The sequence below is a fragment of the Lutra lutra genome, chromosome 7 (assembly GCF_902655055.1).
Source record: "Lutra lutra chromosome 7, mLutLut1.2, whole genome shotgun sequence".
Lineage (NCBI taxonomy): Eukaryota > Metazoa > Chordata > Mammalia > Carnivora > Mustelidae > Lutra > Lutra lutra.
This window is the reverse complement of record NC_062284.1, coordinates 147,964,785-147,973,637: the sequence shown is the minus strand read 5'-3', so window position 1 is coordinate 147,973,637 and position 8,853 is coordinate 147,964,785.

Genomic DNA, 8,853 nt, shown 5'->3' with positions numbered 1-8,853 from the left:
ATGTGAGTTAACAGGGAAAGGACCGCCTAGGACGTTAGTTCTCTCCAGACACCAAATCTACCTGCAGCTTTGGAATGGCACTTCCCAGACTCCAGAACTGTGAGAAATGTGTGTCTAATGTTTGAAACCACCCAGTTCGTGTACATTGTTACACCAGCTGGAAACACGGAGACATTAGTGCACTATGAACCTAAGCATTTTTTCTGGCATTTTCAGAGTTTGTGGCAGAGATAACGGATGTGATTTGAGACTTACCATCATTTTACAGAGTTGTGTTATGCTGATTGCCATGAGCTGTGCAGCTCAGTCACTGGACATAATGTTGTTACCCCATGTCCCCAACATGAAACCTAGGTTGTGGGTTTCTGTGACTCTCCATCTGATCGTGAGGGTATGTTCCCCTTGACATGCTCGTTACTGGAAACCCTCAAGGCACCTACATTACTTGTTTATCCTTTATTGTGTTATTTATATGCAATCCTTTTTCTAATGCATTTTGCACCAACTAAGTAACAACAAATAATGGCAATACCTAACAGCTCTGCCATCCTATTACAAAGGTAACACATGAACACACCTGGTAGTGAACCTGTTTCAATAAAGTGCACTGATGATGAGTGGAGCAGTTCTGAATTACCAGAAGCAGTAGAGAGGTCCAGTTTGTCCAAATTCAACAAGATTTGTATGCTTAGCTGCTGTCCCCCAAACTTGCACATCCACGACTTTAAGCCCGAGAGGATCAAGGAGGCAGTGGATAAAAGAGGTTCTCTAAGAGAGGGGAGCCCCTTGACTAGGGGTGGGGGTTGGTGAATGTGTGAGCAGCCCCTGGGGCAGAGGAATGTAGGCTCTCCATGCAGTAGGATCATCTCCTCTGTCTATAACCAGGTCTCTGGGAAGCTCCATGTGGACATTCCCCACATGGGAGAAAGAGGGTCCTGGGCATGGTGAAGGGGGACACCAGAGAGAACACTGAGGTCCCTAAGGGTACAGGGAGACCCTCCTCCCAGGGCACTCCCAGGAACTAGTATGCTCTCTCCCCTATTCCCAATTCCATACAAAGTCAGCTCCCACATGCCCATCGCTACCTGGACAATAGATGGAACACCAGCCCTCATTTACTTACATTTTGGTCCTCCTTACTCAGGAGTTACCTATTTTCACCACCTCTTACATTTTCCTACATCTGTTCCATGGATTCATGATGTCACAGAGTCAAATTTCTGCACTGAGGTCCCTGCAGTCCTGAGAGCTGGGCACCATAGAAACAAAGACAACATTAGCAAACATTATAACTCCTAAAGACCAACCACAGGGTCTTTTGCTCACCCTGAGCACAGAAGGTTCTGGTGAGGAAGACGTTAATCTGAGTTTGAAAGAGAAGCTTGGTGTTCCCTTCCCAGGTAACCTAAGATATAGAGACCCTACTAAACCAAGACCTTCATGAGCTCTAGCCCCAGGATGAGCCACCCACCACCATCCAGACCCCAAATTCTCATGGGAAAGAGGAGGATGAGGGGGAGGCTGGAAGTGAGCTTTCACACAGGATCTAGAGTATGGATATTCTTCAACTTGATTTCTCTGTCCTCCGTGGTCCTCATGGAAAGGTTCAGCATGTATGTTATGTTTTGGGGGTGTTGAGTATGAGAAGTTATTTCTAGATCATGGACATCAGCCCTTTGACTGTAGTGCCATTTAAGAATATCTTCTTCCATTCCATGAGCTCCTCTTCATTTACCTGACTGCTTACTCTGTTGTGCAGAAGATTTTTATCTTGATGAAGTCCAAAAAGTTCATTTTTTCTTTTGTTTCCTTTGCCTTTGGAGACATGTCTTGAAAGAAATTGTAGTGTCCAGTGTTGAAGAGGTTACTGCCCATGTCCTCCTCCAAGACTTTAATGTATTCCTGCCACACATTGAGGTCTTAAATCAATTTTCAGTTTATCTGTGTAGGGTGTAAGAGAATGCCCAAGTTTCAGTCATAGACACACAGCTTTCCAATTTTCCCAGCACCATTGAAGAGACTGTCTTTTTTCCACTGGAATTTTTCTCTGCTTTGTTGAAGATTAGTTGACCATAAAGATGACAGTCCATATCTGGGCTATCTACTCTGTTCCATTGGTCTGTGTTTCTGTTTCTGTGCCAGTACCAGGCTTTCTTGGCAATCACAAATTTGTAGTAAAGCTTGAAATCAGGCAACATGATATCATGTTCCCAGCTCTGTTTGTCTTCTTCCAAATTTACATAGCTAATTGGGATCTTTTCTGGTTCCATACAGATTTTAGGATTGTCTGTTCCAGCACATTAAAAATGTTGCTGGTATTTTGGCCAGGTTGAAATTGAAAGTATAGATTGCTCTGGGAAGAATAACATTTTAACAATGCTTAGTCTTCTGATCCAAGAGCATGGAATGGTCTTCCATCTTTTTGTGTCTTCTTCAATTTCTTTCATGAGTGTTCTGTAGTTCCTTGAGTACAGATCCTTTACCTCTTTGGTTAGGTTTATTCCCAGGTATCTTACAGTTCTTGGTGCTATACTAAGTGGAATCAATTCTATAATTTCCCATTCTGTATTTTCATTTTAGTGTATAAGAAGGCACTGATCTCTGTACATTGAATTTGTATCCTGCCACATTACTGAATTGCTGTAGGCGTTCTAGTACCTTGGCAGTGGAGTCTATAGGGTTTTCCATTAAAGTTCATGTCATCTGTGAAGAGAGAGAGTTTGACTTCGTCATTCCCAATTTGAATACCTTTTATTATTCTTTGTTGTTTGAATGTTGTTGCTAGGACTTCTAACACTATCTTGAACAAGAGTGGTGAGAGAAGGCAACCTTGTCATTTTCCTGATCTCAAGGAGAAGGCTGTCGGCCTTTTCTCATTGAGGATGATATTTGCTGTGTGTTTTTCATAGATAGATTTGATGAAGTTCAGGAATGTTCCCTCTATCCCTATACTTTGAAGCATTTTAATCAGGAACTGATGCTGGATTTTGTCAAATGCTTTTTCTGCATCAATTGAAGGACCATGTGCTTTTTCTCTTTTCCATTATTGATTTGTTCTATCACACTGATTGATTTGCAAATGTTGAACCATCCTTGCAACCCAAGGATGAATCCCACCTGGTCATGGTGGATATTTTTTTTTTAAAGATTTTATATATTTATTTGACAGAGATCACAGGTAGGCAGAGAGGCAGGCAGAGGGAGAGAGCCAGGCATGTTCCCTGCTGAGCAGAGAGCTAGATGTGGGTCAAAAATTTCTCAATTTCCAATAATCACACCTCAGATAAACCTCATTAGCTACAATACTAAGGTGGATAATCTTTTTAATGTGCTGTTGGATCCTATTAGCTAGGATATTGTTGAGAATCTTAGCAACCATATTCATCAGGGATATTGGTTGGAAATTCTTTTTGGTGGGGTCTTTGCCTGGTTTGGGGACAAGAGTAATGCTAGGTTCATAAAAAGAGTCTCGAATTTTTCTTTCTGCTTCAATTTTTGCAATATCTTCAGGAAAATAGGTATTATTTCTTCTTGGAAAGTCCAGTAGAATTCAACAGGGAATCTGACAGGTCCTGGGCTCATACTTTTTGGGAGATTCTTAATCACCGCTTCAGTCTCGTTACTAGACATTGGTCTATTCGGGTTGTCAATTTCTTTCTTATTAAGTTTTGGAAGGTTATGGGTTTCCAGAAATTCATCCATGTCATCTAGGTTGCTTAACTAACTGGCATATAAATGTTGATAATAATATTTTTATTTCTTTTCAGTGTAACGGTATTCATTGTTTTTGCACCACACCCAGTGCTCCATGCAATCTGTGCCCTCCTTAATACCCACCACCTGGTTACCCCAACCTACCAGCCCATGCCCCTTCAAAACACTCAGATTGTTTTTCAGAGTCCATAGTCTCTCATGGTTCACCTCCCCTTCCAATTTCCCTCAACTCCCTTCTCCTCTCCATCTCCCCTTGTCCTCCATGCTATTTGTTATGCTCCACAAATGAGTGAAACCATATGATGATTGACTCTCTTTGCTTGACTTATTTCACTCAGAATAATCTCTTCCAGTCCCGTCCATGTTGCTACCAAAGTTGGGGATTCATCCTTTCTGATGGAGGCATCATACTCCATAGTTTATATGGACCACATCTTCCTTATCCATTCGTCCGTTGAAGGGCATCTTGGTTCTTTCCACAGTTTCGCGACCGCGGCCATTGCTGCTATAAACATTGGGGTACAGATGCTCATTTTTTAATATGATTGTCTGTTTTGTGTGTGTTGAGTTTCAGGAGTTCTTTATAGATCCTGGATATCAACCTTTTGTCTGTGCTGTCATTTGCAAATATCTTCTCCCATTCCGTGGGTTGCTTCTTTGTTTTCTTGACTGTTTCCTTTGCTGTGATGAACTTTTGATTTTGATGAAGTCCCCAAAGTTTATTTTCGCTTTTGTTTCCTTTGCCTTTGGAGACATAGCTTGAAAGAAGTCACTGTTGCTAATATCGAAGAGATTACTGCCTATGTTCTCCTCTAGGATTCTGATGGGTTCCTTTCACACGTTGAGGTCTTTTATCCATTTTGAGTTTATCTTTGTATATGGTGTAAGAGAATGGTCGAGTTTCATTCTTCTGCATAGAGCTGTCCAGTTTTCCCAATACCATTTATTGAAGCGACTGTCTTTTTTCCACTGTATATTTTTTCCTGTTTTGTCGAAGTACACTTGACCATAGAGGTGAGGATCCATATCTGGGCTCTCTACTCTGTTCCACTGGTCTGTGGGTCTGTTTTTATGCCAGTACCATGCTGTCTTGGTGATCCCAGCTTTGTAGTAAAGCTTGAAATGAGGTAACGTGATACCCCCCATTTTATTTTTGTTTTTCAACATTTCCTTAGCGATTCGGGGTCTCTTCTGATTCCATTCAAATTTTTTGATTATTTGCTCCAGCTCTTTGAAAAATAGCAGTGAAATTTTGATCGGAATGACATTGAATTATAGATTGCTCTAGGCAGTATAGACATTTTAACAATGTTTATTATTCTGATCCAAGAGCATGGAATGGTCTTCCATCTTTTTGTGTCTTCTTCAATTCCTTTCATGAGTGTTCTGTAGTTCCTCGAGTACAGAACCTTTACCTCTTTGATTAGGTTTATTCCAAGGTATCTTATGGTTCTTAGTGCTATAGTAAATAGAATCAATTCTCTAATTTCCCTTTCTGTATTTTCATTGTTAGTGTATAAGAAAGCCACTGATTTCTGTACATTGACTTTGTATCCTGCCACGTTACTGAATTGCTGTATGAGTTCTGGTAGTTTCGGGGTGGAGTCTTTTGGGTTTTCCGTATGAAGAATCATGTCATTTGCGAAGAGAGAGAGTTTGACTTCTTCATTGCCAATATGGATACCTTTTATTTCTCTTTGTTGTCTGATTGCAGTTGCAAGGACTTCTAATACTATGTTGAACAAGAGTGGTGAGAGTGGGCATCCTTGTCGTGATCCTGATCTCAAGTGGAAGGCTGTGAGCTCTTTCCCATTGAGGATGATATTCCCTGTGGGTCTTTCATAGATAGATTTTATGAAGTTCAGTAATGTTCCCTCTATCCCTGTACTTTGAAGCGTTTTAATCAGGAAAGGATGCTGGATTTTGTCAAATGCTTTTTCTGCATTAATTGAGAGGACCGTGTGGTTCTTCTCTCTTCTTTTATTGATTTGTTCTATCACATTGATTGATTTGCAAATGTTGAACCATCCTTGTAGCCCAGAGATGAATCCCATCTGGTCATGGGGGATAATCTTTTTAATGTGCTGTTGGATACTGTTTGCTAGGATCTTGTTGAGAATCTTAGCATCCATATTCATCAGTGATATTGGTCTAAAATTCTCCAATTTGATAGGGTCTTTGCCTGGTTGGGGATCAGGGTAATGCTGGCTTCATAGAAAGAGTCTGGAAGTTTTCCTTCTGCTTCAATTTTTTGAAACAGCTTCAGGAGAATAGGTGTTATTTTTCTTTGAAAGTTGGTAGAATTCCCCAGGGAATCCGTCAGGTCCTGGGCTCTTGCTTTTTGGGAGGTTTTTGATCACTGCTTCAATCTCGTTACTAGATATTGGTCTATTCAGGTTGTCCATCTTCCTGGCTCAATTTTGGGAGTTATAGTTTTCCAGGAATGAATCCACCTCATCTAGGTTGCTTAACTTATTGGCATATAACTGTTGATAATAACTTCCAGTGATTGTTTCTACTTCCTTGGTGTTAGTTGTGATCTCTCCCTTTGCATTCATAATTTTATTAATTTGAACTTTCTCTCTTTTGGTTTAGTGTGGCCAATGGTTTATCAATCTTATTGATTTTTTCAAAAAACCAGCTTCTAGTTTCATTGATACGTTCTATGGTAACTCTAGTTTCTACCTCATTGATCTTTGCTCTAATCTTGATTATTTCCCTTTTTGTGTGTGGAGTTGGTTTAATATGTTGTTGATTCTCCAGTTCTTTAATGTGTAGAGACAGCTGGTGTGTTCTGGATTTTTTAATTTTTTTTGAGGGAGGCTTGGATGGCTATGTATTTCCCCTTTAGGACCATCTTTGCTGTATCCCATATGTTTTGGACCGAAGTGTCTTCATTCTTATTGGTTTCCATGAATTGTTTCAGTTTTTCTTTGATCTCCTGGTTGATCCAAGCATTCTTAAGCAAGGTGGTCTTTAGTTTCCAGGTGTTTGAGTTCCTTCTGACCTTTTCCTTGTGATTGAGCTCCAGTTTCAAAGCATTGTGATCTGAGAATATGCAGGGAATCATCTCAGTCTTTTGGTATTGGTTGAGTCCTGATTTGTGACCCAGTATGTGGTCTATTCTGGAGAAGGTTCCATGTGCACTTGAGAAGAATGAATATTCTGTTGTTTTAGGGTGGAATGTTCTGTATATATCTATTAGGTCCATCTTGTCCAATGTGTCATTCAATGCTCTTGTTTATTTATTGTTTTTCTGCTTGGAAGATCTGTCTATTTCTAAGACAGGTGTGTTACGATCTCCTACTATAAATGTATTTCTATCAATATGACTCTTTATCTTGATTAACAGTTTTCTTATGTAATTGGCTGCTCCCATATTGGGGGCATAGATATTTACAATTGTTAGATCATCTTGGTGGATAGTCCCTTTAAGTATGATGTAGTGTCCTTCTGTATCTCTGACTACAGTCGTTAGTTAAAATCTAAATTGTCTGATATGAGAATCGCTATCCCGGCCTTCTTTTGAGGCCAATTGGCATGAAAGATGCTTCTCCATCCCTTCACTTTCAGTCTGGGTGTATCTTAGGTTCAAAATGGGTCTCTTGTGGACAATAGATTGATGGGTCCTGTTGTTTTATCCAATCTGCAAAACTGTGTCATTTTATGGGTGCATTCAGGCCATTCACATTGAGAGTCATTATTGATAGATACGTTTTTATTGACATCGTGTTACCTTTGAAGTCTTTCTTTCTGTAGATTGTCTCTATATTTCTGTTCAATGCTATTCTTAGGATTTTTCTTCTTTTCTAGAACCCCCCCTTAATATTTCCTGCAGTGTCGGCTTGGTGGTTGCATAGTCTTTTAAGCATTGCTGGTCTTGGACACTTTTTATCTCTCCATCCATTTCGAATGTCAGTCTTGCTGGATAAAGTATTCTTGGCTGCATGTTCTTCTCATTTAGTGCTCTGAATATATCTTGCCAGCCCTTTCTGGCTTGCCAGGTCTCTGTGGACAGGTCTGACGTTATTCTGATGGGCTTTCCTCTGTAAGTAAGGAGCCTCTTTGTCCTAGCGGCTTTCAAGAGATTATATCTACAATTATGATTCCTCAATTTGACTATCAGGTGCTTTGATGGTTTTTTGGAATCTATAATCTGGGTGGAGTCCATTCAGCCTCTAGTACATGAACGCTGGTTTCATTCCCGAGATTGGGAAAATTTTCATGAAGAACTTGTTCCACTATATCTTCTAGACTTCTTTCTTTCTCCTCCTCTTCAGGGATTCCAATGATTCTGACGTTGGAACGTTTCATGGCATCATTTATTTCCCTGATTTTGTTTTTGTGGCTTCTAAGCTGTTTGTTCCAGGATTCCTCCTGATCCTTTCTCTCTATCTTTTGTCCTCCAGATCACTAATTCTATCTTCTGTCTCAGTTACCCAAGCTTTGAGAGAATGTACATTAGATTGGAACTCATTGAGAGCATTGTGAACCTCATCACTGGTAGCTTTCAGCTCAGCCTTAACATTGTTAACATCTTCCCTGGTCGCTTTCAGTTTGACCCTAATCAATTCCATTTGGTCATCCATGGCTTTCTCTAACCTAGCTATTGCCTGGTATTTTAGCCTGAATTCTCTTTCCGACATATTGTCTATGTTGATATGTTGATTAGCTCTGTTGCAGAAGGCCCATCCTCTGTATTTTTCTTCTGTTGGGCATTCCTCCTCCTAGTCATTTTGGTGAGAGATGACTGAACGGATGTAGCTGGATGTATCGACCATGGTGAAGTCAAGGTGCACCCTGGAACACTTCTGAGCAATCAGGGTTCCCCACCCAAATGAGAGAAAAAATAAAAAGAAAAAAAGAGAGAGACACACAGGAAAGAAAGGGAAGATAAAAGAGAACGTTCAGCCCAAATGGGCCCCCAGGTAAGATTGACGAAGTATACAAACAAAAACAAACAAAAAGACTGATAAAAGTATATGACAAGAGAAAAAAAAATATATATATAAGCAAATAAAGGAAGAACCTCATCAAAGAACCCCAAGTGTAAGATTTCTAGACTATCAGGACAAACACAAAAACACAGACACACTGGTGGAAGAAAAAGATGGGGGAGTGGTTATAAACTCTCAGTAT